Source organism: Taudactylus pleione, unplaced genomic scaffold (genome assembly GCF_031769625.1).
Source record: "Taudactylus pleione unplaced genomic scaffold, aTauple2 ptg000550l, whole genome shotgun sequence".
Classification (NCBI taxonomy): domain Eukaryota; kingdom Metazoa; phylum Chordata; class Amphibia; order Anura; family Myobatrachidae; genus Taudactylus; species Taudactylus pleione.
In genome coordinates, this window is record NW_028284952.1 from 2,435,001 (window position 1) to 2,460,000 (window position 25,000).

At 37.2% G+C, this 25,000-nt stretch overlaps 3 non-coding genes and 88 pseudogenes across 3 annotated transcripts; all 91 read left to right on the forward strand.

The window, feature by feature from the left end:
- Window positions 1–95: 95 nt before the first annotated feature.
- On the forward strand, window positions 96–214 carry LOC148492423 (5S ribosomal RNA; annotated as a pseudogene).
- Window positions 215–330: 116 nt separating this feature from the next.
- LOC148492424 (5S ribosomal RNA) lies at window positions 331–449 on the forward strand (annotated as a pseudogene).
- Window positions 450–565: 116 nt separating this feature from the next.
- Window positions 566–684, forward strand: LOC148492425 (5S ribosomal RNA; annotated as a pseudogene).
- A 354-nt stretch (window positions 685–1,038) lies between these two features.
- LOC148492426 (5S ribosomal RNA) lies at window positions 1,039–1,157 on the forward strand (annotated as a pseudogene).
- Window positions 1,158–1,273: 116 nt separating this feature from the next.
- Window positions 1,274–1,391, forward strand: LOC148492427 (5S ribosomal RNA; annotated as a pseudogene).
- A 115-nt stretch (window positions 1,392–1,506) lies between these two features.
- Window positions 1,507–1,625, forward strand: LOC148492428 (5S ribosomal RNA; annotated as a pseudogene).
- A 116-nt stretch (window positions 1,626–1,741) lies between these two features.
- LOC148492429 (5S ribosomal RNA) lies at window positions 1,742–1,860 on the forward strand (annotated as a pseudogene).
- A 116-nt stretch (window positions 1,861–1,976) lies between these two features.
- Window positions 1,977–2,095, forward strand: LOC148492430 (5S ribosomal RNA; annotated as a pseudogene).
- A 116-nt stretch (window positions 2,096–2,211) lies between these two features.
- On the forward strand, window positions 2,212–2,330 carry LOC148492431 (5S ribosomal RNA; annotated as a pseudogene).
- A 116-nt stretch (window positions 2,331–2,446) lies between these two features.
- On the forward strand, window positions 2,447–2,565 carry LOC148492432 (5S ribosomal RNA; annotated as a pseudogene).
- Window positions 2,566–2,680: 115 nt separating this feature from the next.
- LOC148492433 (5S ribosomal RNA) lies at window positions 2,681–2,798 on the forward strand (annotated as a pseudogene).
- A 350-nt stretch (window positions 2,799–3,148) lies between these two features.
- On the forward strand, window positions 3,149–3,267 carry LOC148492434 (5S ribosomal RNA; annotated as a pseudogene).
- Window positions 3,268–3,383: 116 nt separating this feature from the next.
- On the forward strand, window positions 3,384–3,502 carry LOC148492435 (5S ribosomal RNA; annotated as a pseudogene).
- Window positions 3,503–3,618: 116 nt separating this feature from the next.
- On the forward strand, window positions 3,619–3,737 carry LOC148492436 (5S ribosomal RNA; annotated as a pseudogene).
- Window positions 3,738–4,088: 351 nt separating this feature from the next.
- On the forward strand, window positions 4,089–4,207 carry LOC148492437 (5S ribosomal RNA; annotated as a pseudogene).
- A 116-nt stretch (window positions 4,208–4,323) lies between these two features.
- Window positions 4,324–4,442, forward strand: LOC148492438 (5S ribosomal RNA; annotated as a pseudogene).
- Window positions 4,443–4,558: 116 nt separating this feature from the next.
- LOC148492439 (5S ribosomal RNA) lies at window positions 4,559–4,677 on the forward strand (annotated as a pseudogene).
- Window positions 4,678–4,793: 116 nt separating this feature from the next.
- Window positions 4,794–4,912, forward strand: LOC148492440 (5S ribosomal RNA; annotated as a pseudogene).
- A 116-nt stretch (window positions 4,913–5,028) lies between these two features.
- Window positions 5,029–5,147, forward strand: LOC148492441 (5S ribosomal RNA; annotated as a pseudogene).
- A 116-nt stretch (window positions 5,148–5,263) lies between these two features.
- LOC148492442 (5S ribosomal RNA) lies at window positions 5,264–5,382 on the forward strand (annotated as a pseudogene).
- A 115-nt stretch (window positions 5,383–5,497) lies between these two features.
- LOC148492443 (5S ribosomal RNA) lies at window positions 5,498–5,616 on the forward strand. Its single transcript, XR_015871296.1, has one exon. It is a non-coding gene; the product is annotated as a 5S ribosomal RNA (ribosomal RNA).
- A 116-nt stretch (window positions 5,617–5,732) lies between these two features.
- LOC148492444 (5S ribosomal RNA) lies at window positions 5,733–5,851 on the forward strand (annotated as a pseudogene).
- Window positions 5,852–5,967: 116 nt separating this feature from the next.
- Window positions 5,968–6,086, forward strand: LOC148492445 (5S ribosomal RNA; annotated as a pseudogene).
- Window positions 6,087–6,437: 351 nt separating this feature from the next.
- On the forward strand, window positions 6,438–6,556 carry LOC148492446 (5S ribosomal RNA; annotated as a pseudogene).
- A 116-nt stretch (window positions 6,557–6,672) lies between these two features.
- On the forward strand, window positions 6,673–6,791 carry LOC148492447 (5S ribosomal RNA; annotated as a pseudogene).
- A 116-nt stretch (window positions 6,792–6,907) lies between these two features.
- On the forward strand, window positions 6,908–7,026 carry LOC148492448 (5S ribosomal RNA; annotated as a pseudogene).
- Window positions 7,027–7,142: 116 nt separating this feature from the next.
- On the forward strand, window positions 7,143–7,262 carry LOC148492449 (5S ribosomal RNA; annotated as a pseudogene).
- A 108-nt stretch (window positions 7,263–7,370) lies between these two features.
- Window positions 7,371–7,489, forward strand: LOC148492450 (5S ribosomal RNA; annotated as a pseudogene).
- A 351-nt stretch (window positions 7,490–7,840) lies between these two features.
- Window positions 7,841–7,959, forward strand: LOC148492451 (5S ribosomal RNA; annotated as a pseudogene).
- A 347-nt stretch (window positions 7,960–8,306) lies between these two features.
- On the forward strand, window positions 8,307–8,425 carry LOC148492452 (5S ribosomal RNA; annotated as a pseudogene).
- Window positions 8,426–8,541: 116 nt separating this feature from the next.
- On the forward strand, window positions 8,542–8,659 carry LOC148492453 (5S ribosomal RNA; annotated as a pseudogene).
- Window positions 8,660–8,775: 116 nt separating this feature from the next.
- LOC148492454 (5S ribosomal RNA) lies at window positions 8,776–8,894 on the forward strand (annotated as a pseudogene).
- A 116-nt stretch (window positions 8,895–9,010) lies between these two features.
- On the forward strand, window positions 9,011–9,128 carry LOC148492455 (5S ribosomal RNA; annotated as a pseudogene).
- Window positions 9,129–9,244: 116 nt separating this feature from the next.
- Window positions 9,245–9,363, forward strand: LOC148492456 (5S ribosomal RNA; annotated as a pseudogene).
- Window positions 9,364–9,479: 116 nt separating this feature from the next.
- LOC148492457 (5S ribosomal RNA) lies at window positions 9,480–9,598 on the forward strand (annotated as a pseudogene).
- Window positions 9,599–9,714: 116 nt separating this feature from the next.
- Window positions 9,715–9,833, forward strand: LOC148492458 (5S ribosomal RNA; annotated as a pseudogene).
- Window positions 9,834–10,419: 586 nt separating this feature from the next.
- Window positions 10,420–10,538, forward strand: LOC148492459 (5S ribosomal RNA; annotated as a pseudogene).
- A 116-nt stretch (window positions 10,539–10,654) lies between these two features.
- On the forward strand, window positions 10,655–10,773 carry LOC148492460 (5S ribosomal RNA; annotated as a pseudogene).
- Window positions 10,774–11,124: 351 nt separating this feature from the next.
- Window positions 11,125–11,243, forward strand: LOC148492461 (5S ribosomal RNA; annotated as a pseudogene).
- A 116-nt stretch (window positions 11,244–11,359) lies between these two features.
- On the forward strand, window positions 11,360–11,478 carry LOC148492462 (5S ribosomal RNA; annotated as a pseudogene).
- Window positions 11,479–11,829: 351 nt separating this feature from the next.
- LOC148492463 (5S ribosomal RNA) lies at window positions 11,830–11,948 on the forward strand (annotated as a pseudogene).
- A 115-nt stretch (window positions 11,949–12,063) lies between these two features.
- LOC148492464 (5S ribosomal RNA) lies at window positions 12,064–12,182 on the forward strand (annotated as a pseudogene).
- A 116-nt stretch (window positions 12,183–12,298) lies between these two features.
- LOC148492465 (5S ribosomal RNA) lies at window positions 12,299–12,417 on the forward strand. Its single transcript, XR_015870581.1, has one exon. It is a non-coding gene; the product is annotated as a 5S ribosomal RNA (ribosomal RNA).
- A 116-nt stretch (window positions 12,418–12,533) lies between these two features.
- Window positions 12,534–12,652, forward strand: LOC148492466 (5S ribosomal RNA; annotated as a pseudogene).
- Window positions 12,653–12,767: 115 nt separating this feature from the next.
- On the forward strand, window positions 12,768–12,886 carry LOC148492467 (5S ribosomal RNA; annotated as a pseudogene).
- Window positions 12,887–13,002: 116 nt separating this feature from the next.
- LOC148492468 (5S ribosomal RNA) lies at window positions 13,003–13,121 on the forward strand (annotated as a pseudogene).
- A 116-nt stretch (window positions 13,122–13,237) lies between these two features.
- Window positions 13,238–13,356, forward strand: LOC148492469 (5S ribosomal RNA; annotated as a pseudogene).
- A 115-nt stretch (window positions 13,357–13,471) lies between these two features.
- LOC148492470 (5S ribosomal RNA) lies at window positions 13,472–13,590 on the forward strand (annotated as a pseudogene).
- Window positions 13,591–13,706: 116 nt separating this feature from the next.
- LOC148492471 (5S ribosomal RNA) lies at window positions 13,707–13,826 on the forward strand (annotated as a pseudogene).
- Window positions 13,827–14,178: 352 nt separating this feature from the next.
- Window positions 14,179–14,297, forward strand: LOC148492472 (5S ribosomal RNA; annotated as a pseudogene).
- A 116-nt stretch (window positions 14,298–14,413) lies between these two features.
- Window positions 14,414–14,532, forward strand: LOC148492473 (5S ribosomal RNA; annotated as a pseudogene).
- A 116-nt stretch (window positions 14,533–14,648) lies between these two features.
- On the forward strand, window positions 14,649–14,767 carry LOC148492474 (5S ribosomal RNA; annotated as a pseudogene).
- Window positions 14,768–14,883: 116 nt separating this feature from the next.
- Window positions 14,884–15,002, forward strand: LOC148492475 (5S ribosomal RNA; annotated as a pseudogene).
- A 115-nt stretch (window positions 15,003–15,117) lies between these two features.
- Window positions 15,118–15,236, forward strand: LOC148492476 (5S ribosomal RNA; annotated as a pseudogene).
- A 116-nt stretch (window positions 15,237–15,352) lies between these two features.
- On the forward strand, window positions 15,353–15,471 carry LOC148492477 (5S ribosomal RNA; annotated as a pseudogene).
- Window positions 15,472–15,587: 116 nt separating this feature from the next.
- On the forward strand, window positions 15,588–15,706 carry LOC148492478 (5S ribosomal RNA; annotated as a pseudogene).
- A 115-nt stretch (window positions 15,707–15,821) lies between these two features.
- On the forward strand, window positions 15,822–15,940 carry LOC148492479 (5S ribosomal RNA; annotated as a pseudogene).
- Window positions 15,941–16,056: 116 nt separating this feature from the next.
- On the forward strand, window positions 16,057–16,175 carry LOC148492480 (5S ribosomal RNA). Its single transcript, XR_015870583.1, has one exon. It is a non-coding gene; the product is annotated as a 5S ribosomal RNA (ribosomal RNA).
- Window positions 16,176–16,291: 116 nt separating this feature from the next.
- LOC148492481 (5S ribosomal RNA) lies at window positions 16,292–16,410 on the forward strand (annotated as a pseudogene).
- Window positions 16,411–16,525: 115 nt separating this feature from the next.
- On the forward strand, window positions 16,526–16,644 carry LOC148492482 (5S ribosomal RNA; annotated as a pseudogene).
- Window positions 16,645–16,760: 116 nt separating this feature from the next.
- LOC148492483 (5S ribosomal RNA) lies at window positions 16,761–16,879 on the forward strand (annotated as a pseudogene).
- A 116-nt stretch (window positions 16,880–16,995) lies between these two features.
- Window positions 16,996–17,114, forward strand: LOC148492484 (5S ribosomal RNA; annotated as a pseudogene).
- Window positions 17,115–17,230: 116 nt separating this feature from the next.
- Window positions 17,231–17,350, forward strand: LOC148492485 (5S ribosomal RNA; annotated as a pseudogene).
- A 352-nt stretch (window positions 17,351–17,702) lies between these two features.
- LOC148492486 (5S ribosomal RNA) lies at window positions 17,703–17,821 on the forward strand (annotated as a pseudogene).
- Window positions 17,822–17,937: 116 nt separating this feature from the next.
- LOC148492487 (5S ribosomal RNA) lies at window positions 17,938–18,056 on the forward strand (annotated as a pseudogene).
- Window positions 18,057–18,172: 116 nt separating this feature from the next.
- LOC148492488 (5S ribosomal RNA) lies at window positions 18,173–18,291 on the forward strand (annotated as a pseudogene).
- A 116-nt stretch (window positions 18,292–18,407) lies between these two features.
- Window positions 18,408–18,526, forward strand: LOC148492489 (5S ribosomal RNA; annotated as a pseudogene).
- A 115-nt stretch (window positions 18,527–18,641) lies between these two features.
- On the forward strand, window positions 18,642–18,760 carry LOC148492490 (5S ribosomal RNA; annotated as a pseudogene).
- Window positions 18,761–18,876: 116 nt separating this feature from the next.
- LOC148492491 (5S ribosomal RNA) lies at window positions 18,877–18,995 on the forward strand (annotated as a pseudogene).
- Window positions 18,996–19,111: 116 nt separating this feature from the next.
- On the forward strand, window positions 19,112–19,230 carry LOC148492492 (5S ribosomal RNA; annotated as a pseudogene).
- A 116-nt stretch (window positions 19,231–19,346) lies between these two features.
- On the forward strand, window positions 19,347–19,465 carry LOC148492493 (5S ribosomal RNA; annotated as a pseudogene).
- A 116-nt stretch (window positions 19,466–19,581) lies between these two features.
- LOC148492494 (5S ribosomal RNA) lies at window positions 19,582–19,700 on the forward strand (annotated as a pseudogene).
- A 116-nt stretch (window positions 19,701–19,816) lies between these two features.
- Window positions 19,817–19,935, forward strand: LOC148492495 (5S ribosomal RNA; annotated as a pseudogene).
- Window positions 19,936–20,051: 116 nt separating this feature from the next.
- On the forward strand, window positions 20,052–20,170 carry LOC148492496 (5S ribosomal RNA; annotated as a pseudogene).
- Window positions 20,171–20,286: 116 nt separating this feature from the next.
- LOC148492497 (5S ribosomal RNA) lies at window positions 20,287–20,405 on the forward strand (annotated as a pseudogene).
- A 116-nt stretch (window positions 20,406–20,521) lies between these two features.
- On the forward strand, window positions 20,522–20,640 carry LOC148492498 (5S ribosomal RNA; annotated as a pseudogene).
- A 116-nt stretch (window positions 20,641–20,756) lies between these two features.
- On the forward strand, window positions 20,757–20,875 carry LOC148492499 (5S ribosomal RNA; annotated as a pseudogene).
- A 351-nt stretch (window positions 20,876–21,226) lies between these two features.
- On the forward strand, window positions 21,227–21,345 carry LOC148492500 (5S ribosomal RNA; annotated as a pseudogene).
- A 115-nt stretch (window positions 21,346–21,460) lies between these two features.
- LOC148492501 (5S ribosomal RNA) lies at window positions 21,461–21,579 on the forward strand (annotated as a pseudogene).
- Window positions 21,580–21,695: 116 nt separating this feature from the next.
- LOC148492502 (5S ribosomal RNA) lies at window positions 21,696–21,814 on the forward strand (annotated as a pseudogene).
- A 352-nt stretch (window positions 21,815–22,166) lies between these two features.
- On the forward strand, window positions 22,167–22,285 carry LOC148492503 (5S ribosomal RNA; annotated as a pseudogene).
- A 116-nt stretch (window positions 22,286–22,401) lies between these two features.
- Window positions 22,402–22,520, forward strand: LOC148492504 (5S ribosomal RNA; annotated as a pseudogene).
- Window positions 22,521–22,636: 116 nt separating this feature from the next.
- Window positions 22,637–22,755, forward strand: LOC148492505 (5S ribosomal RNA; annotated as a pseudogene).
- Window positions 22,756–22,871: 116 nt separating this feature from the next.
- On the forward strand, window positions 22,872–22,990 carry LOC148492506 (5S ribosomal RNA; annotated as a pseudogene).
- A 115-nt stretch (window positions 22,991–23,105) lies between these two features.
- LOC148492507 (5S ribosomal RNA) lies at window positions 23,106–23,224 on the forward strand (annotated as a pseudogene).
- Window positions 23,225–23,340: 116 nt separating this feature from the next.
- On the forward strand, window positions 23,341–23,459 carry LOC148492508 (5S ribosomal RNA; annotated as a pseudogene).
- A 351-nt stretch (window positions 23,460–23,810) lies between these two features.
- Window positions 23,811–23,929, forward strand: LOC148492509 (5S ribosomal RNA; annotated as a pseudogene).
- Window positions 23,930–24,044: 115 nt separating this feature from the next.
- Window positions 24,045–24,163, forward strand: LOC148492510 (5S ribosomal RNA; annotated as a pseudogene).
- Window positions 24,164–24,279: 116 nt separating this feature from the next.
- LOC148492511 (5S ribosomal RNA) lies at window positions 24,280–24,398 on the forward strand (annotated as a pseudogene).
- A 352-nt stretch (window positions 24,399–24,750) lies between these two features.
- On the forward strand, window positions 24,751–24,869 carry LOC148492512 (5S ribosomal RNA; annotated as a pseudogene).
- A 116-nt stretch (window positions 24,870–24,985) lies between these two features.
- The window catches only part of LOC148492513 (5S ribosomal RNA), a 119-nt pseudogene continuing 104 nt past the window's right edge, over window positions 24,986–25,000 (forward strand).

Sequence of the window (25,000 nt, forward strand, 5' to 3'; positions counted from 1 at the left end):
CTTTTCTATTACATTTTACATTTACATTTTTCAACTTATAAATTAATTTACTTGAGTTAAGAAGTAATAGAGGTCTAAAATTAATGGTTTTGGGTACCTACAGCCAAACCACCCTGGACATGCCCAATATCGTCTGATCTTGGAAGCTATGCAGTGTTGGGCCTGGTTAGTACTTGAATGGGAGACCACCTGGGAATACCAGGTGCTGTAGGTAATTTAATACTGCCGTAACATTCCTTTCTATTACATTTTACATTTAATTTTTTCAACTTATCAATGAATTTACTTGAGTTAAGAAGTAATAGAGGTCTAAAGTTAATGTTTATGAGCACCTACAGCCAAACCACACTGGACATGCCCAATCTCATCTGAACTTGGAAGCTATACAGTGTTGGGCCTGGTTAGTACTCGGATGGGAGACCACCTGGGAATACCAGGAGCTGTAGGTAATTTTATACTGCCATAACATTCTTTTCTATTACATTTTATATTTAATTTTTTCAACTTATCAATGAATTTACTTGAGTTAAGAAGTAATAGAGGTCTAAAATTAATGGTTTTGGGCACCTACAGCCAAACCACTCTGGACATGCCCAATCTCATCTGATTTTGGAAACTATGCAGTGTTGGGCCTGGTTAGTACTTGGACGGGAGACCACCTGGGAATACCAGGTGCTGTAGGTAATTTTATATAGCCATAACATTCTTTTCTATTACATTTTACATTACATTTTTTCAACTTATCAATGAATTTACTTGAGTTAAGAAATAAAAGAGGTCTAAAGTTAATGTTTTTGAGCTCCTACAGCCAAACCACACTGGACATGCCCAATCTCGTCTGATCTTGGACGCTATGCCGTGTTGGGCATGGTAAGTACCTGGATGGGAGAACACCTGGGAATACCAGGTGCTGTACATCATTTTATACTGATATAACATTCTTTTCTATTACATTTTACATTTAATTTTTTCAACTTATCAATGAATTTACTTGAGTTAAGAAGTAATAGAGGAGGTCTAAAGTTAATGTTTTTGAGCACCTACAGCCAAACCACACTGGACATGCCCAATCTCGTCTGATCTTGGAAGCTATGCTGTGTTGGGCCTGGTTACTACTTGGGTGGGAGACCACCTGGGAATACCAGGTGCTGTAGGTAATTTTATACAGCCAAAACATTCTTTTCTTTTAAAATTTACATTTAATTTTTTCAACTTATCAATGAATTTACTTGAGTTAAGAAGTAAAAGAGGTCTAAAGTTAATGTTTTTGAGCACCTACAGTCAAACCACACTGGACATGCCCAATCTCGTCTGATCTTGAAAGCTATGCATTGTTGGGCCTGGTTAGTACTTGGATGGGAGACCACCTGGGAATGAAGGTGCTGTAGGTAATTTTATACTGCCATAACATTCTTTTCTATTACATTTTACATTTCATTTTTCAACTAATCATTGAATTTACTTGAGTTAAGATGTAAAAGAGGTCTAAAGTTAATGTTTTTGAGCACCTACAGCCAAACCACACTGGACATGCCCAATCTCATCTGAACTTGGAAGCTATGCAGTGTTGGGCCTGGTTAATACTTGGATGGGAGACCACCTGGGAATACCAGGTGCTATAGGTAATTTTATACTGCCATAACATTCTTTTCTATTACATTTTACATTTAATTTTTTCAACTTATCAATGAATTTACTTGAGTTAAGAAGTAATAGAGGTCTAAAGTTAATGCTTTTGAGCACCTACAGCCAAACCACACTGGACATGCCCAATCTCGTTTGATCTTGGAAGCTATGCAGTGTTGGGCCTGGTTAGTACTTGGACGGGAGACCACCTGGGAATACCAGGTGCTGTAGGTAATTTTATATAGTCATAACATTCTTTTCTATTACATTTTACATTACATTTTTTCAACTTATCAATGAATTAACTTGAGTTAAGAAGTAAAAGAGGTCTAAAGTTAATGTTTTTGAGCACCTACAGTCAAACCACACTGGACATGCCCAATCTCGTCTGATCTTGAAAGCTATGCAGTGTTGGGCCTGGTTAGTACTTTGATGGAAGACCACCTGGGAATGCCAGGTGCAATAGGTAATTTTATACTGCCATAACATTCTTTTCTATTACATTTTACATTTAATTTTTTCAACTTATCAATGATTTTACTTGAGTTAAGAAGTAATAGAGGTCTAAAGTTAATGTTTTTGAGCACCAACAGCCAAACCATACTGGACATGCCCAATCTCCTCTGATCTTGGAAGCTATGCAGTGTTGGGCCTGGTTAGTACTTGGGTGGGAGACCACCTGGGAATACCAGCTGCTGTAGTTCATTTTATCATACTATAAAATTCTTTTCTATTACATTTTACATTTAATTTTTTCAACTTATCAATGAATTTACTTGAGTTAAGAAGTAATAGAGGTCTAAAGTAAATATTTTTGCGAACTTACAGCCAAACCACACTGGACATGCCCAATCTCATCTGATCTTGGAAGCTATGCAGTGTTGGGCCTGGTCAGAACTTGGATGGGAGACCACCTGGAAATACCATGTGCTGTAGGTAATTTTTACTGCCATAACATTCTTTTCTATTACATTTTACATTTAATTTTTTCAACTTATCAATGAATTTACTTGAGTTAAGAAGTAATAGAGGTCTAAAGTTAATATTTATGCGAACTTACAGCCAAACCACACTGGACATGCCCAATCTCATCTGATCTTGGAAGCTATGCAGTGTTGGGCTGGTCAGAACTTGGATGGGAGACCACCTGGAAATACCATGTGCTGTAGGTAATTTTTACTGCCATAACATTCTTTTCTATTACATTTTACATTTAATTTTTTCAACTTATCAATGAATTTACTTGAGTTAAGAAGTAAAAGAGGTCTAAAGTTAATTTATTTGAGGGCCTACAGCAAAACCACAGTGGACATGCCCAATCTCGTCTGATCTTGGATGCTATGCCGTGTTGTGCCTGGTAAGTACTTGGATGGGAGAACACCTGGGAATAACAGGTGCTGTACATCATTTTATACTGCCAAAACATTCTTTTCTATTACATTTTACATTTACATTTTTCAACTTATAAATTAATTTACTTGAGTTAAGAAGTAAAAGAGGTCTAATATAAATAGTTTTGATCGCCTGCAGACAAACCACACTGGACATGCCCAATCTCTTCTGATCTTGGAAGCTATGCAGTGTTGGGCCTGGTTAGTACTTTGATGGAAGACCACCTGGGAATACCAGGTGCAATAGGTAATTTTATACTGCCATAACATTCTTTTCTATTACATTTTACATTTAATTTTTTCAACTTATCAATGATTTTACTTGAGTTAAGAAGTAATAGAGGTCTAAAGTTAATGTTTTTGAGCACCAACAGCCAAACCACACTGGACATGCCCAATCTCCTCTGATCTGGGAAGCTATGCAGTGTTGGGCTTGGTTAGTACTTGGGTGGGAGACCACCTGGGAATACCAGGTGCTGTAGGTGATTTTATACAGCCAAAACATTCTTTTCTATTACATTTTACATTTAATTTTTTCAACTTATCAATGAATTTACTTGAGTTAAGAAGTAAAAGAGGTTTAAAGTTAATGTTTTTGAGCACCTACAGCCAAAGCACACGGGACAATAACAATCTCATCTGATCTTGGAAGCTATGCAGTGTTGGGCCTGGTTAGTACTTGGATGGGAGACCACCTGGGAATACCAGATGCTGTAGGTAATTTTATACTGCCATAACATTTTTTTCTATTACATTTTACATTTAATTTTTTTAACTTATCAATGAATTTACTTGAGTTAAGAAGTAAAAGAGGTCTAAAGTTAATGTTTTTGAGCGCCTACAGCCAAACCACACTGGACATGCCCAATCTCGTCTGATCTTGGACGCTATGCCGTGTTGGGCCTGGTAAGTACTTGGATGGGAGAACACCTTGGAATACCAGGTGCTGTACATCATTTTATACTGATAAAACATTCTTTTCTATTACATTTTACATTTAATTTTTTCAACTTATCAATGAATTTTCTTGAGTTAAGAAGTAATAGAGGTCTAAAGTTAATGCTTTTGAGCATCTACAGCCAAACCACACTGGACATGCCCAATCTCATCTGATCTTGGAAGCTATGCAGTGTTGGGCCTGGATAGTACTTGGATGGGAGACCACCAGGGAATACCAGGTGCTGTAGGTAATTTTATGCAGCCATAACATTCTTTTCTATTACATTTTACATTTTATTTTTTCAACTTATCAATGAATTTACTTGAGTTAAGAAGTAATAGAGGTCTAAAGTTAATGTTTTTGAGCACCTACAGCCAAACCGCACTGGACATGCCCAATCTCGTCTGATCTTGGAAGCTATGCGGTGTTGGGCCTGGTTACTACTTGGGTGGGAGACCACCTGGGAATACCAGGTGCTGTAGGTAATTTTATACAGCCAAAACATTCTTTTCTATTACAATTTACATTTAATTTTTTCAACTTATCAATGAATTTACTTGAGTTAAGAAGTAAAAGAGGTCTAAAGTTAAGGTTTTTGAGCACCTACAGCCAAAGCACACTGGATATGCCCAATCTCGTCTGATCTTGGAAGCTATGCAGTGGTGGGCCTGGTTAGTACTTGGAAGGGAGACCACCTGGGAATACCAGGTGCTGTAGGTAATTTTATACTGCCATAACATTCTTTTCTATTACATTTTACATTTAATTTTTTCAACTTATCAATGAATTTACTTGAGTTAAGAAGTAATAGAGGTCTAAATTTAATGCTTTTGAGCACCTACAGCCAAACCACACTGGACATGCCCAATCTCGTCTGTTCTTGGAAGCTATGCTGTGTTGGGCCTGGTTACTACTTGGGTGGGAGACCACCTGGGAATACCAGGTGTTGTAGGTAATTTTATACAGCCAAAACATTCTTTTCTATTAAAATTTACATTTAATTTTTTCAACTTATCAATGAATTTACTTGAGTTAAGAAGTAAAAGTGGTCTAAAGTTAATGTTTTTGAGCACCTACAGCCAAACCACACTGGACATGCCCAATCTCATTTGATCTAGGAAGCTATGCAGTCTTGGGCCTGGTTAGTACTTGGACGGGAGACCACCTGGGAATACCAGGTGCTGTAGGTAATTTTATATAGTCATAACATTCTTTTCTATTACATTTTACATTACATTTTTTCAACTTATCAATGAATTAACTTGAGTTAAGAAGTAAAAGAGGTCTAAAGTTAATGTTTTTGAGCACCTACAGTCAAACCACACTGGACATGCCCAATCTCGTCTGATCTTGAAAGCTATGCATTGTTGGGCCTGGTTAGTACTTGGATGGGAGACCACCTGGGAATGCCTGGTGCTGTAGGTAATTTTATACTGCCATAACATTCTTTTCTATTTCATTTTACATTTCATTTTTCAACTTATCAATGAATTTACTTGAGTTAAGAAGTAATAGAGGTCTAAAGTTAATGTAGTTGAGCACCTACAGCCAAACCACACTGGACATGCCCAATCTCGTCTGAACTTGGAAGCTATGCAGTGTTGGGCCTGGTTAGTACTTGGATGGGAGACCACCTGGGAATACCAGGAGCTGTAGGTAATTTTATACTGCCATAACATTCTTTTCTATTACATTTTACATTTAATTTTTTCAACTTATCAATGAATTTACTTGAGTTAAGAAGTAATAGAGGTCTAAAATTAATGGTTTTGGGTACCTACAGCCAAACCACCCTGGACATGCCCAATATCGTCTGATCTTGGAAGCTATGCAGTGTTGGGCCTGGTTAGTACTTGAATGGGAGACCACCTGGGAATACCAGGTGCTGTAGGTAATTTAATACTGCCGTAACATTCTTTTCTATTAGATTTTACATTTAATTTTTTCAACTTATCAATGAATTTACTTGAGTTAAGAAGTAATAGAGGTCTAAAGTTAATGTTTTTGAGCACCTACAGCCAATCCACACTGGACATGCCCAATCTCGTCTGAACTTGGAAGCTATACAGTGTTGGGCCTGGTTAGTACTTGGATGGGAGACCACCTGGGAATACCAGGAGCTGTAGGTAATTTTATACTGCCATAACATTCTTTTCTATTACATTTTATATTTAATTTTTTCAACTTATCAATGAATTTACTTGAGTTAAGAAATAAAAGAGGTCTAAAGTTAATGTTTTTGAGCGCCTACAGCCAAAACACCCTGGACATGCCCAATCTCATCTGATCTTGGACGCTATGCCGTGTTGGGCCTGGTAAGTACCTGGATGGGAGAACACCTGGGAATACCAGGTGCTGTACATCATTTTATACTGATATAACATTCTTTTCTATTACATTTTACATTTAATTTTTTCAACTTATCAATGAATTTACTTGAGTTAAGAAGTAATAGAGGTCTAAAGTTAATGCTTTTGAGCATCTACAACCAAACCACACTGGACATGTCCAATCTCATCTGATCTTGGAAGCTATGCAGTGTTGGGCCTGGTTAGTACTTGGATGGGAGACCACCTGGAAATACCAGGTGCTGTAGGTAATTATATGCAGCCATAACATTCTTTTCTATTACATTTTACATTTAATTTTTTCAACTTATCAATGAATTTACTTGAGTTAAGAAGTAATAGAGGTCTAAAGTTAATGTTTTTGAGCACCTACAGCCAATCCACACTGGACATGCCAAATCTCGTCTGATCTTGGAAGCTATGCTGTGTTGGGCCTGGTTACTACTTGGGTGGGAGACCACCTGGGAATACCAGGTGCTGTAGGTAATTTTATACAGCCAAAACATTCTTTTCTATTAAAATTTACATTTAATTTTTTCAACTTATCAATGAATTTACTTGAGTTAAGAAGTAAAAGAGGTCTAAAGTTAATGTTTTTGAGCACCTACAGCCAAACCACACTGGACATGCCCAATCTCGTTTGATCTTGGAAGCTATGCAGTCTTGGGCCTGGTTAGTACTTGGACGGGAGACCACCTGGGAATACCAGGTGCTGTAGGTAATTTTATATAGTCATAACATTCTTTTCTATTACATTTTACTTTACATTTTTTCAACTTATCAATGAATTAACTTGAGTTAAGAAGTAAAAGAGGTCTAAAGTTAATGTTTTTGAGCACCTACAGTCAAACCACACTGGACATGCCCAATCTCGTCTGATCTTGAAAGCTATGCATTGTTGGGCCTGGTTAGTACTTGGATGGGAGACCACCGGGGTAATGCCAGGTGCTGTAGGTAATTATATACTGCCATAACATTCTTTTCTATTACATTTCATTTTTCAACTAATCATTGAATTTACTTGAGTTAAGAAGTAAAAGAGGTCTAAAGTTAATATTTTTGAGCACCTACAGCCAAACCACACTGGACATGCCCAATCTTGTCTGATCTTGGAAGCTATGCAGTGTTGGGCCTGGTTAGTACTTGGATGGGAGACCCCCAGGGAAAACCAGGTGCTGTAGGTAATTTTATACTGCCATAACATTCTTTTCTATTACATTTTACATTTAATTTTTTCAACTTATCAATGAATTTACTTGAGTTAAGAAGTAATAGAGGTCTAAATTTAATGCTTTTGAGCACCGACAGCCAAACCACACTGGACATGCCCAATCTCGTCTGATCTTGTAAGCTTTGCTGTGTTGGGCCTGGTTTGTACTTGGATGGGAGACCACCTGGGAATACCAGTACCTGTTGGAAATTTTATACAGCCAAAACATTCTTTTCTATTACATTTTACATTTAATTTTTTCAACTTATCAATGAACTTACTTGAGTTAAAAAGTAATAGAGGTCTAAAGTTAATGTTTTTGTGCACCTACAGCCAATCCTCACTGGACATGCCCAATCTTGTCTGATCTTGGAAGCTATACAGTGTTGGGCCTGGTAAGTACTTGGATGGGATACCACCTGGGAATACCAGGTGCAGTAGGTAATTTTATACTGCCATAACATTCTTTTCTATTACATTTTACATTTAATTTTTTCAACTTATCAATGAATTAACTTGAGTTAAGAAGTAATAGAGGTCTAAAGTTAAGGCTTTGGGCACCAACAGCCAAACCACACTGGACATGCCCTTCTCGTCTGATCTTGGAAGCTATGCAGTGTTGGGCATGGTTAGTACTTCGATGGGAGACCACCTGGGAATACCAGGAGCTGTAGGTAATTTTATACTGCCAAAACATTCTTTTCTATTACATGTTACATTTCATTTTTCAACTTATCATTGAATTTACTTTAGTTAAGAAGTAAAAGAGGTCTAAAGTTAATGTTTTTAGCACTTACAGCCAAACCACACTGGACATGCCCAATCTTGTCTGATCTTGGAAGCTATGCAGTGTTGGGCCTGGTGAGTACTTGGATGGGAGACCACCTGGGAATACCAGGTGCTGTAGGTATTTTTATGCAGCCATAACATTCTTTTCTATTACATTTTACATTTAATTTTTTCAACTTATCAATGAATTTACTTGTGTTAAGAAGTAATAGAGTTCTAAAGTTAATGGTTTTGAGCACCAACAGCCAAACCACACAGGACATGCCCAATCTCGTCTGATCTTGGAAGCTATGCAGTGTTGGGCCTGGTTAGTACTTGGATAGGAGACCACCTGGGAATCCAGGTGCTGTAGGTACTTTTATACTGCCATAACAGTCTTTTCTATTACATTTTACATTTAATTTTTTCAACTTATCAATGAATTTACTTGAGTTAAGAAGTAATAGAGGTCTAAAGTTAATGCTTTTGAGCACCTACAGCCAAACCACACTGGACATGCCCAATCTCGTTTGATCTTGGAAGCTATGCAGTGTTGGGCCTGGTTAGTACTTGGACGGGAGACCACCTGGGAATACCAGGTGCTGTAGGTAATTTTATATAGTCATAACATTCTTTTCTATTACATTTTACATTACATTTTTTCAACTTATCAATGAATTAACTTGAGTTAAGAAGTAAAAGAGGTCTAAAGTTAATGTTTTTGAGCACCTACAGTCAAACCACACTGGACATGCCCAATCTCGTCTGATCTTGAAAGCTATGCAGTGTTGGGCCTGGTTAGTACTTTGATGGAAGACCACCTGGGAATACAGGTGCAATAGGTAATTTTATACTGCCATAACATTCTTTTCTATTACATTTTACATTTAATTTTTTCAACTTATCAATGATTTTACTTGAGTTAAGAAGTAATAGAGGTCTAAAGTTAATGTTTTTGAGCACCAACAGCCAAACCATACTGGACATGCCCAATCTCCTCTGATCTTGGAAGCTATGCAGTGTTGGGCCTGGTGAGTACTTGGGTGGGAGACCACCTGGGAATACCAGCTGCTGTAGTTCATTTTATCATACTATAAAATTCTTTTCTATTACATTTTACATTTAATTTTTTCAACTTATCAATGAATTTACTTGAGTTAAGAAGTAATAGAGGTCTAAAGTAAATATTTTTGCGAACTTACAGCCAAACCACACTGGACATGCCCAATCTCATCTGATCTTGGAAGCTATGCAGTGTTGGGCCTGGTCAGATCTTGGATGGGAGACCACCTGGAAATACCATGTGCTGTAGGTAATTTTTTACTGCCATAACATTCTTTTCTATTACATTTTACATTTAATTTTTTCAACTTATCAATGAATTTACTTGAGTTAAGAAGTAATAGAGGTCTAAAGTTAAGATTTTTGCGAACTTACAGCCAAACCACACTGGACATGCCCAATCTCATCTGATCTTGGAAGCTATGCATTGTTGGGCCTGGTCAGAACTTGGATGGGAGACCACCTGGAAATACCATGTGCTGTAGGTAATTTTTTACTGCCATAACATTCTTTTCTATTACATTTTACATTTAATTTTTTCAACTTATCAATGAATTTACTTGAGTTAAGAAGTAAAAGAGGTCTAAAGTTAATTTATTTGAGGGCCTACAGCAAAACCACAGTGGACATGCCCAATCTCGTCTGATCTTGGATGCTATGCCGTGTTGTGCCTGGTAAGTACTTGGATGGGAGAACACCTGGGAATAACAGGTGCTGTACATCATTTTATACTGCCAAAACATTCTTTTCTATTACATTTTACATTTACATTTTTCAACTTATAAATTAATTTACTTGATTAAAGAAGTAAAAGAGGTCTAATGTAAATAGTTTTGATCGCCTGCAGACAAACCACACTGGACATGCCCAATCTCTTCTGATCTTGGAAGCTTTGCAGTGTTGGGCCTGGTTAGTACTTTGATGGAAGACCACCTGGGAATACCAGGTGCAATAGGTAATTTTATACTGCCATAACATTCTTTTCTATTACATTTTACATTTAATTTTTTCAACTTATCAATGATTTAACTTGAGTTAAGAAGTAATAGAGGTCTAAAGTTAATGTTTTTGAGCACCAACAGCCAAACCACACTGGACATGCCCAATCTCCTCTGATCTTGGAAGCTATGCAGTGTTGGGCCTGGTTAGTACTTGGGTGGGAGACCACCTGGGAATACCAGGTGCTGTAGGTGATTTTATACAGCCAAAACATTCTTTTCTATTACATTTTACATTTAATTTTTTCAACTTATCAATGAATTTACTTGAGTTAAGAAGTAAAAGAGGTTTAAAGTTAATGTTTTTGAGCACCTACAGCCAAAGCACACTGGACAATAACAATCTCATCTGATCTTGGAAGCTATGCAGTGTTGGGCCTGGTTAGTACTTGGATGGGAGACCACCTGGGAATACCAGATGCTGTAGGTAATTTTATACTGCCATAACATTCTTTTCTATTACATTTTACATTTAATTTTTTTAACTTATCAATGAATTTACTTGAGTTAAGAAGTAAAAGAGGTCTAAAGTTAATGTTTTTGAGCGCCTACAGCCAAACCACACTGGACATGCCCTATCTCGTCTGATCTTGGACGCTATGCCGTGTTGGGCCTGGTAAGTACTTGGATGGGAGAACACCTTGGAATACCAGGTGCTGTACATCATTTTATACTGATAAAACATTCTTTTCTATTACATTTTACATTTAATTTTTTCAACTTATCAATGAATTTTCTTGAGTTAAGAAGTAATAGAGGTCTAAAGTTAATGCTTTTGAGCATCTACAGCCAAACAACACTGGACATGCCCAATCTCATCTGATCTTGGAAGCTATGCAGTGTTGGGCCTGGATAGTACTTGGATGGGAGACCACCAGGGAATACCAGGTGCTGTAGGTAATTTTATGCAGCCATAACATTCTTTTCTATTACATTTTACATTTAATTTGTTCAACTTATCAATGAATTTACTTGAGTTAAGAAGTAATAGAGGTCTAAAGTTAATGTTTTTGAGCACCTACAGCCAAACCGCACTGGACATGCCCAATCTCGTCTGATCTTGGAAGCTATGCGGTGTTGGGCCTGGTTACTACTTGGGTGGGAGACCACCTGGGAATACCAGGTGCTGTAGGTAATTTTATGCAGCCATAACATTCTTTTCTATTACATTTTACATTTAATTTTTTCAACTTATCAATGAATTTACTTGAGTTAAGAAGTAATAGAGGTCTAAATTTAATGCTTTTGAGCACCTACAGCCAAACCACACTGGACATGCCCAATCTCGTCTGATCTTGTAGGCTTTGCTGTGTTGGGCCTGGTTTGTACTTGGATGGGAGACCACCTGAGAATACCAGTTGCTGTAGGAAATTTTATACAGCCAAAACCTTCTTTTCTATTACATTTTACATTTAATTTTTTCAACTTATCAATGAATTTACTTGAGTTAAGAAGTAAAAGAGGTCTAAAGTTAATGGTTTTGGGCACCTACAGCCAAACCACACTGGACATGCCCAATCTCGTCTCATCTTGGAAGTTATGCAGTGTTGGGCCTGGTTAGTACTTGGATGGGAGACCACCTGGGAATACCAGGAGCTGTAGGTAATTTTATACTGCCAAAACATTCTTTTCTATTACATTTTACATTTCATTTTTCAACTTATCATTGAATTTACTTGAGTTAAGAAGTTAAAGAGGTCTAAAGTTAATGTTTTTGAGCACCTACAGCCAAACCACACTGGACATGCCCAATCTCGTCTGAACTTGGAAACTGCGCAGTGTTGGGCCTGGTTAGTACTTGGATGGGAGACCACCTGGGAATACCAGGTGCTGTAGGTAATTTTATACTGCCATAACATTCTTTTCTATTACATTTTACATTTAATTTTTTCAACTTATCAATGAATTTACTTGAGTTAAGAAGTAATAGAGGTCTAAAGTTAATGTTTTTGAGCATCTACAGCCAAACCACACTGGACATGCCCAATCTCGTCTGAACTTGGAAATTATGCAGTGTTGGGCCTGGTTAGTACTTGGATGGGAGACCACCTGGGAATACCAGGAGCTGTAGGTAATTTTATACTGCCATAACATTCTTTTCTATTACATTTTACATTTAATTTTTTCAACTTATCAATGAATTTACTTGAGTTAAGAAGTAAAAGAGGTCTAAAGTTAATGTTTTTGAGCATCTACATTCAAACCACACTGGACATGCCCAATCTCGTCTGATCTTGGAAGCTATGCAGTGTTGGGCCTGGTTAGTACTTGGATAGAAGACCACCTGGGAATACCAGGTGCTGTAGGTAACTTTATACTGCCATAACATTCTTTTCTATTACATTTTACATTTCATTTTTCAACTTATCATTGAATTTACTCGAGTTAAGAAGTAAAAGAGGTCTAAAGTTAATGTTTTTGAGCACCTACAGCCAAACCACACTGGACATGCCCAATCTCGTCTGATCTTGGAAGCAATGCGGTGTTTGGCCTGGTTACTACTTGGGTGGGAGACCACCAGGGAATACCAGGTGCTGTAGGTAATTTTATACAGCCAAAACTTTCTTTTCTATTACAATTTACATTTAATTTTTTCAAATTATCAATGAATTTACATGAGTTAAGAAGTAAAATAGGTCTAAAGTTAATGTTTTTGAGCACCTACAGCCAAAGCACACTGGACATGCCCAATCTCGTCTGATCTTGGAAGCTATGCAGTGTTGAGCCTGGTTTGTACTTGGATGGGAGACCACCTGAGAATACCAGTTGCTGTAGGAAATTTTATACAGCCAAAACCTTCTTTTCTATTACTTTTTACATTTAATTTTTTCAACTTATCAATGAATTTACTTGAGTTAAGAAGTAAAAGAGGTCTAAAGTTAATGGTTTTGGGCACCTACAGCCAAACCACACTGGACATGCCCAATCTCGTCTCATCTTGGAAGTTATGCATAGTTGGGCCTGGTTAGTACTTGGATGGGAGACCACCTGGGAATACCAGGAGCTGTAGGTAATTTTATACTGCCAAAACATTCTTTTCTATTACATTTTACATTTCATTTTTCAACTTATCATTGAATTTACTTGAGTTAAGAAGTAAAAGAGGTCTAAAGTTAATGTTTTTGTGCACCTACAGCCAAACCACACTGGACATGCCCAATCTCGTCTGATCTTGGAAGCTATGCAGTGTTGGGCCTGGTTAGTATTTGGATGGGCGACCACCTAGGAATCCCAGGTGCTGTAGGTAATTTTATACTGCCATAACAGTCTATTCTATTACATTTTACATTTAATTTTTTCAACTTATCAATGAATTTACTTGAGTTAAGAAGTAATAGAGGTCTAAAGTTAAAGCTTTTGAGCACCTACAGCCAAACCACACTGGACATGCCCAATTCTCTTTTGATCTTGGATGCTATGCAGTGTTGGGCCTGGTTAGTGCTTGGACGGGAGACCACCTGGGAATACCAGGTGCTGTAGGTAATTTTATATAGCCATAACATTCTTTTCTATTACATTTTACATTACATTTTTTCAACTTATCAATGAATTTACTTGAGTTAAGAAGTAAAAGTGGTCTAAAGTTAATGTTTTTGAGCAACTACAGCCAAAGCACACTGAACAATAACAATCTCATCTGATCTTGGAAGCTATGCAGTGTTGGGCCTGGTTAGTACTTGGATGGGAGACATTCCTGGGAATACCAGATGCTGTAGGTAATTATATACTGCCATAACATTCTTTTCTATTACATTTTACATTTAATTTTTTCAACTTATCAATGAATTTACTTGAGTTAAGAAGTAAAAGAGGTCTAAAGTTAATGTTTTTTAGCGCCTACAGCCAAACCACACTGGACATGCCCAATCTCGTCTGATCTTGGACGCTATGCCGTGTTGGGCCTGGTAAGTACTTGAATGGGAGAACACCTGGGAATACCAGGTGCTGTACATCATTTTATACTGATATAACATTCTTTTCTATTACATTTTACATTTAATTTTTTCAACTTATCAATCAATTTACTTGAGTTAAGAAGAAATAGAGGTCTAAAGTTAATGCTTTTGAGCATCTACAACCAAACCACACTGGACATGCCCAATCTCATCTGATCTTGGAAGCTATGCAGTGTTGGGCCTGGTTAGTACTTGGATGGGAGACCACCTGGGAATACCAGGTGCTGTAGGTAACTTAATACTGCCATAACATTCTTTTCTATTACATTTTACATTTAATTTTTTCAACTTATCAATGAATTTACTTGAGTTAAGAAGTAATAGAGGTCTAAAGTTAATGCTTTTGAGCATCTACAACCAAACCACACTGGACATGTCCAATCTCATCTGATCTTGGAAGCTATGCAGTGTTGGGCCTGGTAAGTACCTGGATTGGAGAACACCTGGGAATACCAGGTGATGTACATCATTTTATACTGATATAACATTCTTTTCTATTACATTTTACATTTAATTTTTTCAACTTATCAATGAATTTACTTGAGTTAAGAAGTAATAGAGGTCTAAAGTTAATGCTTTTGAGCATCTACAACCAAACCACACTGGAAATGTCCACTCTCATCTGATCTTGGAAGCTATGCAGTGTTGGGCCTGGTTAGTACTTGGATGGGAGACCACCTGAGAATACCAGGTGCTGTAGGTAACTTAATACTGCCATAACATTCTTTTCTATTACATTTTACATTTCATTTTTCAACTTATAATTGAATTTACTTGAGTTAAGAAGTAAAAGAGGTCTAAAGTTAATATTTTTGAGCACCTACAGCCAAACCACACTGGACATGCCCAATCTTGTCTGTTCTTGAAAGCTATGCAGTGTTGATCCTGGTTAGTACTTGGATGGGAGACCACCTGGAAATACCAGGTGCTGTAGGTAATTTTATGCAGCCATAACATTCTTTTCTATTACATTTTACATTTAATTTTTTAAACTTATCAATGAATTTACTTGAGTTAAGAAGTAATAGCGGTCTAAAGTTAATGTTTTTGAGCACCTACAGCCAAACCACACTGGACATGCCCAATCTCGTCTGATCTTGGAAGCTATGCTGTGTTGGGCCTGGTTACTACTTGGGTGAGAGACCACCTGGGAATACCAGATGCTGTAGGTAATTTTATACAGCCAAAACATTCTTTTCTATTAAAATTTACATTTAATTTTTTCAACTTATCAATGAATTTACTTGAGTTAAGAAGTAAAAGAGGTCTAAAGTTAATGGTTTTGGGCACCTACAGCCAAACCACACTGGACATGCCCAATCTCGTCTCATCTTGGAAGTTATGCAGTGTTGGGCCTGGTTAGTACTTGGATGGGAGACCACCTGGGAATACCAGGAGCTGTAGGTAATTTTATACTGCCAAAACATTCTTTTCTATTACATTTTACATTTCATTTTTCAACTTATCATTGAATTTACTTGAGTTAAGAAGTTAAAGAGGTCTAAAGTTAATGTTTTTGAGCACCTACAGCCAAACCACACTGGACATGCCCAATCTCGTCTGAACTTGGAAACTGCGCAGTGTTGGGCCTGGTTAGTACTTGGATGGGAGACCACCTGGGAATACCAGGTGCTGTAGGTAATTTTATACTGCCATAACATTCTTTTCTATTACATTTTACATTTAATTTTTTCAACTTATCAATGAATTTACTTGAGTTAAGAAGTAATAGAGGTCTAAAGTTAATGTTTTTGAGCATCTACAGCCAAACCACACTGGACATGCCCAATCTCGTCTGAACTTGGAAATTATGCAGTGTTGGGCCTGGTTAGTACTTGGATGGGAGACCACCTGGGAATACCAGGAGCTGTAGGTAATTTTATACTGCCATAACATTCTTTTCTATTACATTTTACATTTAATTTTTTCAACTTATCAATGAATTTACTTGAGTTAAGAAGTAAAAGAGGTCTAAAGTTAATGTTTTTGAGCATCTACATTCAAACCACACTGGACATGCCCAATCTCGTCTGATCTTGGAAGCTATGCAGTGTTGGGCCTGGTTAGTACTTGGATAGAAGACCACCTGGGAATACCAGGTGCTGTAGGTAACTTTATACTGCCATAACATTCTTTTCTATTACATTTTACATTTCATTTTTCAACTTGTCATTGAATTTACTCGAGTTAAGAAGTAAAAGAGGTCTAAAGTTAATGTTTTTGAGCACCTACAGCCAAACCACACTGGACATGCCCAATCTCGTCTGATCTTGGAAGCAATGCGGTGTTTGGCCTGGTTACTACTTGGGTGGGAGACCACCAGGGAATACCAGGTGCTGTAGGTAATTTTATACAGCCAAAACATTCTTTTCTATTACAATTTACATTTAATTTTTTCAACTTATCAATGAATTTACATGAGTTAAGAAGTAAAAGAGGTCTAAAGTTAATGTTTTTGAGCACCTACAGCCAAAGCACACTGGACATGCCCAATCTCGTCTGATCTTGGAAGCTATGCAGTGTTGAGCCTGGTTTGTACTTGGATGGGAGACCACCTGAGAATACCAGTTGCTGTAGGAAATTTTATACAGCCAAAACCTTCTTTTCTATTACTTTTTACATTTAATTTTTTCAACTTATCAATGAATTTACTTGAGTTAAGAAGTAAAAGAGGTCTAAAGTTAATTTTTTTGTGCACCTACAGCCAAACCACACTGGACATGCCCAATCTCGTCTGATCTTGGAAGCTATGCAGTGTTGGGCCTGGTTAGTATTTGGATGGGCGACCACCTAGGAATCCCAGGTGCTGTAGGTAATTTTATACTGCCATAACAGTCTATTCTATTACATTTTACATTTAATTTTTTCAACTTATCAATGAATTTACTTGAGTTAAGAAGTAATAGAGGTCTAAAGTTAAAGCTTTTGAGCACCTACAGCCAAACCACACTGGACATGCCCAATTCTCTTTTGATCTTGGAAGCTATGCAGTGTTGGGCCTGGTTAGTACTTGGACGGGAGACCACCTGGGAATACCAGGTGCTGTAGGTAATTTTATATAGCCATAACATTCTTTTCTATTACATTTTACATTACATTTTTTCAACTTATCAATGAATTTACTTGAGTTAAGAAGTAAAAGAGGTCTAAAGTTAATGTTTTTGAGCAACTACAGCCAAAGCACACTGAACAATAACAATCTCATCTGATCTTGGAAGCTATGCAGTGTTGGGCCTGATTAGTACTTGGATGGGAGACATTCCTGGGAATACCAGATGCTGTAGGTAATTATATACTGCCATAACATTCTTTTCTATTACATTTTACATTTAATTTTTTCAACTTATCAATGAATTTACTTGAGTTAAGAAGTAAAAGAGGTCTAAAGTTAATGTTTTTTAGCGCCTACAGCCAAACCACACTGGACATGCCCAATCTCATCTGATCTTGGACGCTATGCCGTGTTGGGCCTGGTAAGTACTTGAATGGGAGAACACCTGGGAATACCAGGTGCTGTACATCATTTTATACTGATATAACATTCTTTTCTATTACATTTTACATTTAATTTTTTCAACTTATCAATCAATTTACTTGAGTTAAGAAGAAATAGAGGTCTAAAGTTAATGCTTTTGAGCATCTACAACCAAACCACACTGGACATGCCCAATCTCATCTGATCTTGGAAGCTATGCAGTGTTGGGCCTGGTTAGTACTTGGATGGGAGACCACCTGGGAATACCAGGTGCTGTAGGTAACATAATACTGCCATAACATTCTTTTCTATTACATTTTACATTTAATTTTTTCAACTTATCAATGAATTTACTTGAGTTAAGAAGTAATAGAGGTCTAAAGTTAATGCTTTTGAGCATCTACAACCAAACCACACTGGACATGTCCAATCTCATCTGATCTTGGAAGCTATGCAGTGTTGGGCCTGGTAAGTACCTGGATTGGAGAACACCTGGGAATACCAGGTGATGTACATCATTTTATACTGATATAACATTCTTTTCTATTACATTTTACATTTAATTTTTTCAACTTATCAATGAATTTACTTGAGTTAAGAAGTAATAGAGGTCTAAAGTTAATGCTTTTGAGCATCTACAACCAAACCACACTGGAAATGTCCACTCTCATCTGATCTTGGAAGCTATGCAGTGTTGGGCCTGGTTAGTACTTGGATGGGAGACCACCTGAGAATACCAGGTGCTGTAGGTAACTTAATACTGCCATAACATTCTTTTCTATTACATTTTACATTTCATTTTTCAACTTATAATTGAATTTACTTGAGTTAAGAAGTAAAAGAGGTCTAAAGTTAATATTTTTGAGCACCTACAGCCAAACCACACTGGACATGCCCAATCTTGTCTGTTCTTGAAAGCTATGCAGTGTTGATCCTGGTTAGTACTTGGATGGGAGACCACCTGGAAATACCAGGTGCTGTAGGTAATTTTATGCAGCCATAACATTCTTTTCTATTACATTTTACATTTAATTTTTTCAACTTATCAATGAATTTACTTGAGTTAAGAAGTAATAGCGGTCTACAGTTAATGTTTTTGAGCACCTACAGCCAAACCACACTGGACATGCCCAATCTCGTCTGATCTTGGAAGCTATGCTGTGTTGGGCCTGGTTACTACTTGAGTGAGAGACCACCTGGGAATACCAGATGCTGTAGGTAATTTTATACAGCCAAAACATTCTTTTCTATTAAAATTTACAATTAATTTTTTCAACTTATCAATGAATTTACTTGAGTTAAGAAGTAAAAGAGGTCTAAAGTTAATGTTTTTGAGCACCTACAGCCAAACCACACTGGACATGCCCAATCTCGTTTGATCTTGGAAGCTATGCAGTCTTGGGCCTGGTTAGTACTTGGACGGGAGACCACCTGGGAATACCAGGTGCTGTAGGTAATTTTATATAGTCATAGCATTCTTTTCTATTACATTTTACTTTACATTTTTTCAACTTATCAATGAATTAACTTGAGATAAGAAGTAAAAGAGGTCTAAAGTTAATGTTTTTGAGCACCTACAGTCAAACCACACTGGACATGCCCAATCTCGTCTGATCTTGAAAGCTATGCATTGCTGGGCCTGGTTAGTACTTGGATGGGAGACCACCTGGGAATGCCAGGTGCTGTAGGTAATTTTATACTGCCATAACATTCTTTTCTATTACATTTTACATTTAATTTTTTCAACTTATCAATGAATTTACTTGAGTTAAGAAGTAATAGAGGTCTAAAGTTAATGTTTTTGGGCACCTACAGCCAAACCACACTGGACATGCCCAATCTTGTCTGAACTTGGAAGCTATGCAGTGTTGGGCCTGGTTAGTACTTGGATGGGAGACCACCTGGGAATACCAGTTGCTGTAGGTAATTTTATACTGCCATAACATTCTTTTCTATTACATTTTACATTTAATTTTTTCAACTTATCAATGAATTTACTTGAGTTAAGAAGTAATAGAGGTCTAAAGTTAATGTTTTTGAGCATCTACAGCCAAACCACACTGGACATGCCCAATCTCGTCTGAACTTGGAAACTATGCAGTGTTGGGCCTGGTAAGTACTTGGATGGGAGACCACCTGGGAATACCAGGAGCTGTAGGTAATTTTATACTGCCATAACATTCTTTTCTATTACATTTTACATTTAATTTTTTCAACTTATCAATGAATTTACTTGAGTTAAGAAGTAATAGAGGTCTAAAGTTAATGTTTTTGAGCACCTACAGCCAAACCACACTGGACATGACCAATCTCGTCTGATCTTGGAAGCTATGCTGTGTTGGGCCTGGTTACTACTTGGGTGGGAGACCACCTGGGAATACCAGGTGCTGTAGGTAATTTTATACAGCCAAAACATTCTTTTCTATTAAAATTTACATTTAATTTTTTCAACTTATCAATGAATTTACTTGAGTTAAGAAGTAAAAGAGGTCTAAAGTTAATGTTTTTGAGCACCTACAGCCAAACCACACTGGACATGCCCAATCTCGTTTGATCTTGGAAGCTATGCAGTCTTGGGCCTGGTTAGTACTTGGACGGGAGACCACCTGGGAATACCAGGTGCTGTAGGTAATTTTATATAGTCATAACATTCTTTTCTATTACATTTTACTTTACATTTTTTCAACTTATCAATGAATTAACTTGAGTTAAGAAGTAAAAGAGGTCTAAAGTTAATGTTTTTGAGCACCTACAGTCAAACCACACTGGACATGCCCAATCTCGTCTGATCTTGAAAGCTATACATTGCTGGGCCTGGTTAGTACTTGGATGGGAGACCACCTGGGAATGCCAGGTGCTGTAGGTAATTTTATACTGCCATAACATTCTTTTCTATTACATTTTACATTTAATTTTTTCAACTTATCAAAGAATTTACTTGAGTTAAGAAGTAATAGAGGTCTAAAGTTAATGTTTTTGAGCACCTACAGCCAAAGCACACTGGATATGCCCAATCTCGTCTGATCTTGGAAGCTATGCAGTGGTGGGCCTGGTTAGTACTTGGAAGGGAGACCACCTGGGAATACCAGGTGCTGTAGGTAATTTTATACTGCCATAACATTCTTTTCTATTACATTTTACATTTAATTTTTTCAACTTATCAATGAATTTACTTGAGTTAAGAAGTAATAGAGGTCTAAATTTAATGCTTTTGAGCACCTACAGCCAAACCACACTGGACATGCCCAATCTCGTCTGATATTGTAGGCTTTGCTGTGTTGGGCCTGGTTTGTACTTGGATGGGAGACCACCTGAGAATACCAGTTGCTGTAGGAAATTTTATACAGCCAAAACCTTCTTTTCTATTACATTTTACATTTAATTTTTTCAACTTTTCAATGAATTTACTGGAGTTAAGAAGTAAAAGAGGTCTAAAGTTAATGGTTTTGGGCACCTACAGCCAAACCACACTGGACATGCCCAATCTCGTCTCATCTTGGAAGTTATGCAGTGTTGGGCCTGGTTAGTACTTGGATGGGAGACCACCTGGGAATACCAGGAGCTGTAGGTAATTTTATACTGCCAAAACATTCTTTTCTATTACATTTTACATTTCATTTTTCAACTTATCATTGAATTTACTTGAGTTAAGAAGTAAAAGAGGTCTAAAGTTAATGTTTTTGAGCACCTACAGCCAAACCACACTGGACATGCCCAATCTCGTCTGATCTTGGAAGCTATGCAGTGTTGGGCCTGGTTAGTACTTGGATGGGAGACCACCTAGGAATCCCAGGTGCTGTAGGAAATTTTATACTGCCATAACAGTCTATTCTATTACATTTTACATTTAATTTTTTCAACTTATCAATGAATTTACTTGAGTTAAGAAGTAATAGAGGTCTAAAGTTAAAGCTTTTGAGCACCTACAGCCAAACCACACTGGACATGCCCAATCTCGTTTGATCTTGGAAGCTATGCAGTGTTGGGGCTGGTTAGTACTTGGACGGGAGACCACCTGGGAATACCAGGTGCTGTAGGTAATTTTATATAGCCATAACATTCTTTTCTATTACATTTTACATTACATTTTTTCAACTTATCAATGAATTTACCTGAGTTAAGAAGTAAAAGAGGTCTAAAGTTAATGTTTTTGAGCACCTACAGCCAAAGCAAACTGGACAATAACAATCTCATCTGATCTTGGAAGCTATGCAGTGTTGGGCCTGTTTAGCACTTGGATGGGAGACATTCCTGGGAATACCAGATGCTGTAGGTAATTTTATACTGCCATAACATTCTTTTCTATTACATTTTACATTTAATTTTTTCAACTTATCAATGAATTTACTTGAGTTAAGAAGTAAAAGAGGTCTAAAGTTAATGTTTTTGAGCGCCTACAGCCAAACCACACTGGACATGCCCAATCTCGTCTGATCTTGGACGCTATGCCGTGTTGGGCCTGGTAAGTACTTGAATGGGAGAACACCTGGGAATACCAGGTGCTGTACATCATTTTATACTGATATAACATTCTTTTCTATTACATTTTACATTTAATTTTTTCAACTTATCAATCAATTTACTTGAGTTAAGAAGTAATAGAGGTCTAAAGTTAATGCTTTTGAGCATCTACAACCAAACCACACTGGACATGCCCAATCTCATCTGATCTTGGAAGCTATGCAGTGTTGGGCCTGGTTAGTACTTGGATGGGAGACCATCTGGGAATACCAGGTGCTGTAGGTAACTTAATACTGCCATAACATTCTTTTCTATTACATTTTACATTTAATTTTTTCAACTTATCAATGAATTTACTTGAGTTAAGAAGTAATAGAGGTCTAAAGTTAATGCTTTTGACCATCTACAACCAAACCACACTGGACATGTCCAATCTCATCTGATCTTGGAAGCTATGCAGTGTTGGGCCTGGTAAGTACCTGGATGGGAGAACACCTGGGAATACCAGGTGCTGTACATCATTTTATACTGATATAACATTCTTTTCTATTACATTTTACATTTAATTTTTTCAACTTATCAATGAATTTACTTGAGTTAAGAAGTAATAGAGGTCTAAAGTTAATGCTTTTGAGCATCTACAACCAAACCACACTGGACATGTCCAATCTCATCTGATCTTGGAAGCTATGCAGTGTTGGGCCTGGTTAGTACTTGGATGGGATACCACCTGAGAATACCAGGTGCTGTAGGTAACTTAATACTGCCATAACATTCTTTTCTATTACATTTTACATTTCATTTTTCAACTTATAATTGAATTTACTTGAGTTAAGAAGTAAAAGAGGTCTAAAGTTAATGTTTTTGAGCACCTACAGTCAAACCACACTGGACATGCCCAATCTCGTCTGATCTTGAAAGCTATACATTGCTGGGCCTGGTTAGTACTTGGATGGGAGACCACCTGGGAATGCCAGGTGCTGTAGGTAATTTTATACTGCCATAACATTCTTTTCTATTACATTTTACATTTAATTTTTTCAACTTATCAAAGAATTTACTTGAGTTAAGAAGTAATAGAGGTCTAAAGTTAATGTTTTTGAGCACCTACAGCCAAAGCACACTGGATATGCCCAATCTCGTCTGATCTTGGAAGCTATGCAGTGGTGGGCCTGGTTAGTACTTGGAAGGGAGACCACCTGGGAATACCAGGTGCTGTAGGTAATTTTATACTGCCATAACATTCTTTTCTATTACATTTTACATTTAATTTTTTCAACTTATCAATGAATTTACTTGAGTTAAGAAGTAATAGAGGTCTAAATTTAATGCTTTTGAGCACCTACAGCCAAACCACACTGGACATGCCCAATCTCGTCTGATATTGTAGGCTTTGCTGTGTTGGGCCTGGTTTGTACTTGGATGGGAGACCACCTGAGAATACCAGTTGCTGTAGGAAATTTTATACAGCCAAAACCTTCTTTTCTATTACATTTTACATTTAATTTTTTCAACTTTTCAATGAATTTACTTGAGTTAAGAAGTAAAAGAGGTCTAAAGTTAATGGTTTTGGGCACCTACAGCCAAACCACACTGGACATGCCCAATCTCGTCTCATCTTGGAAGTTATGCAGTGTTGGGCCTGGTTAGTACTTGGATGGGAGACCACCTGGGAATACCAGGAGCTGTAGGTAATTTTATACTGCCAAAACATTCTTTTCTATTACATTTTACATTTCATTTTTCAACTTATCATTGAATTTACTTGAGTTAAGAAGTAAAAGAGGTCTAAAGTTAATGTTTTTGAGCACCTACAGCCAAACCACACTGGACATGCCCAATCTCGTCTGATCTTGGAAGCTATGCAGTGTTGGGCCTGGTTAGTACTTGGATGGGAGACCACCTAGGAATCCCAGGTGCTGTAGGAAATTTTATACTGCCATAACAGTCTATTCTATTACATTTTACATTTAATTTTTTCAACTTATCAATGAATTTACTTGAGTTAAGAAGTAATAGAGGTCTAAAGTTAAAGCTTTTGAGCACCTACAGCCAAACCACACTGGACATGCCCAATCTCGTTTGATCTTGGAAGCTATGCAGTGTTGGGGCTGGTTAGTACTTGGACGGGAGACCACCTGGGAATACCAGGTGCTGTAGGTAATTTTATATAGCCATAACATTCTTTTCTATTACATTTTACATTACATTTTTTCAACTTATCAATGAATTTACCTGAGTTAAGAAGTAAAAGAGGTCTAAAGTTAATGTTTTTGAGCACCTACAGCCAAAGCAAACTGGACAATAACAATCTCATCTGATCTTGGAAGCTATGCAGTGTTGGGCCTGTTTAGCACTTGGATGGGAGACATTCCTGGGAATACCAGATGCTGTAGGTAATTTTATACTGCCATAACATTCTTTTCTATTACATTTTACATTTAATTTTTTCAACTTATCAATGAATTTACTTGAGTTAAGAAGTAAAAGAGGTCTAAAGTTAATGTTTTTGAGCGCCTACAGCCAAACCACACTGGACTTGCCCAATCTCGTCTGATCTTGGACGCTATGCCGTGTTGGGCCTGGTAAGTACTTGAATGGGAGAACACCTGGGAATACCAGGTGCTGTACATCATTTTATACTGATATAACATTCTTTTCTATTACATTTTACATTTAATTTTTTCAACTTATCAATCAATTTACTTGAGTTAAGAAGTAATAGAGGTCTAAAGTTAATGCTTTTGAGCATCTACAACCAAACC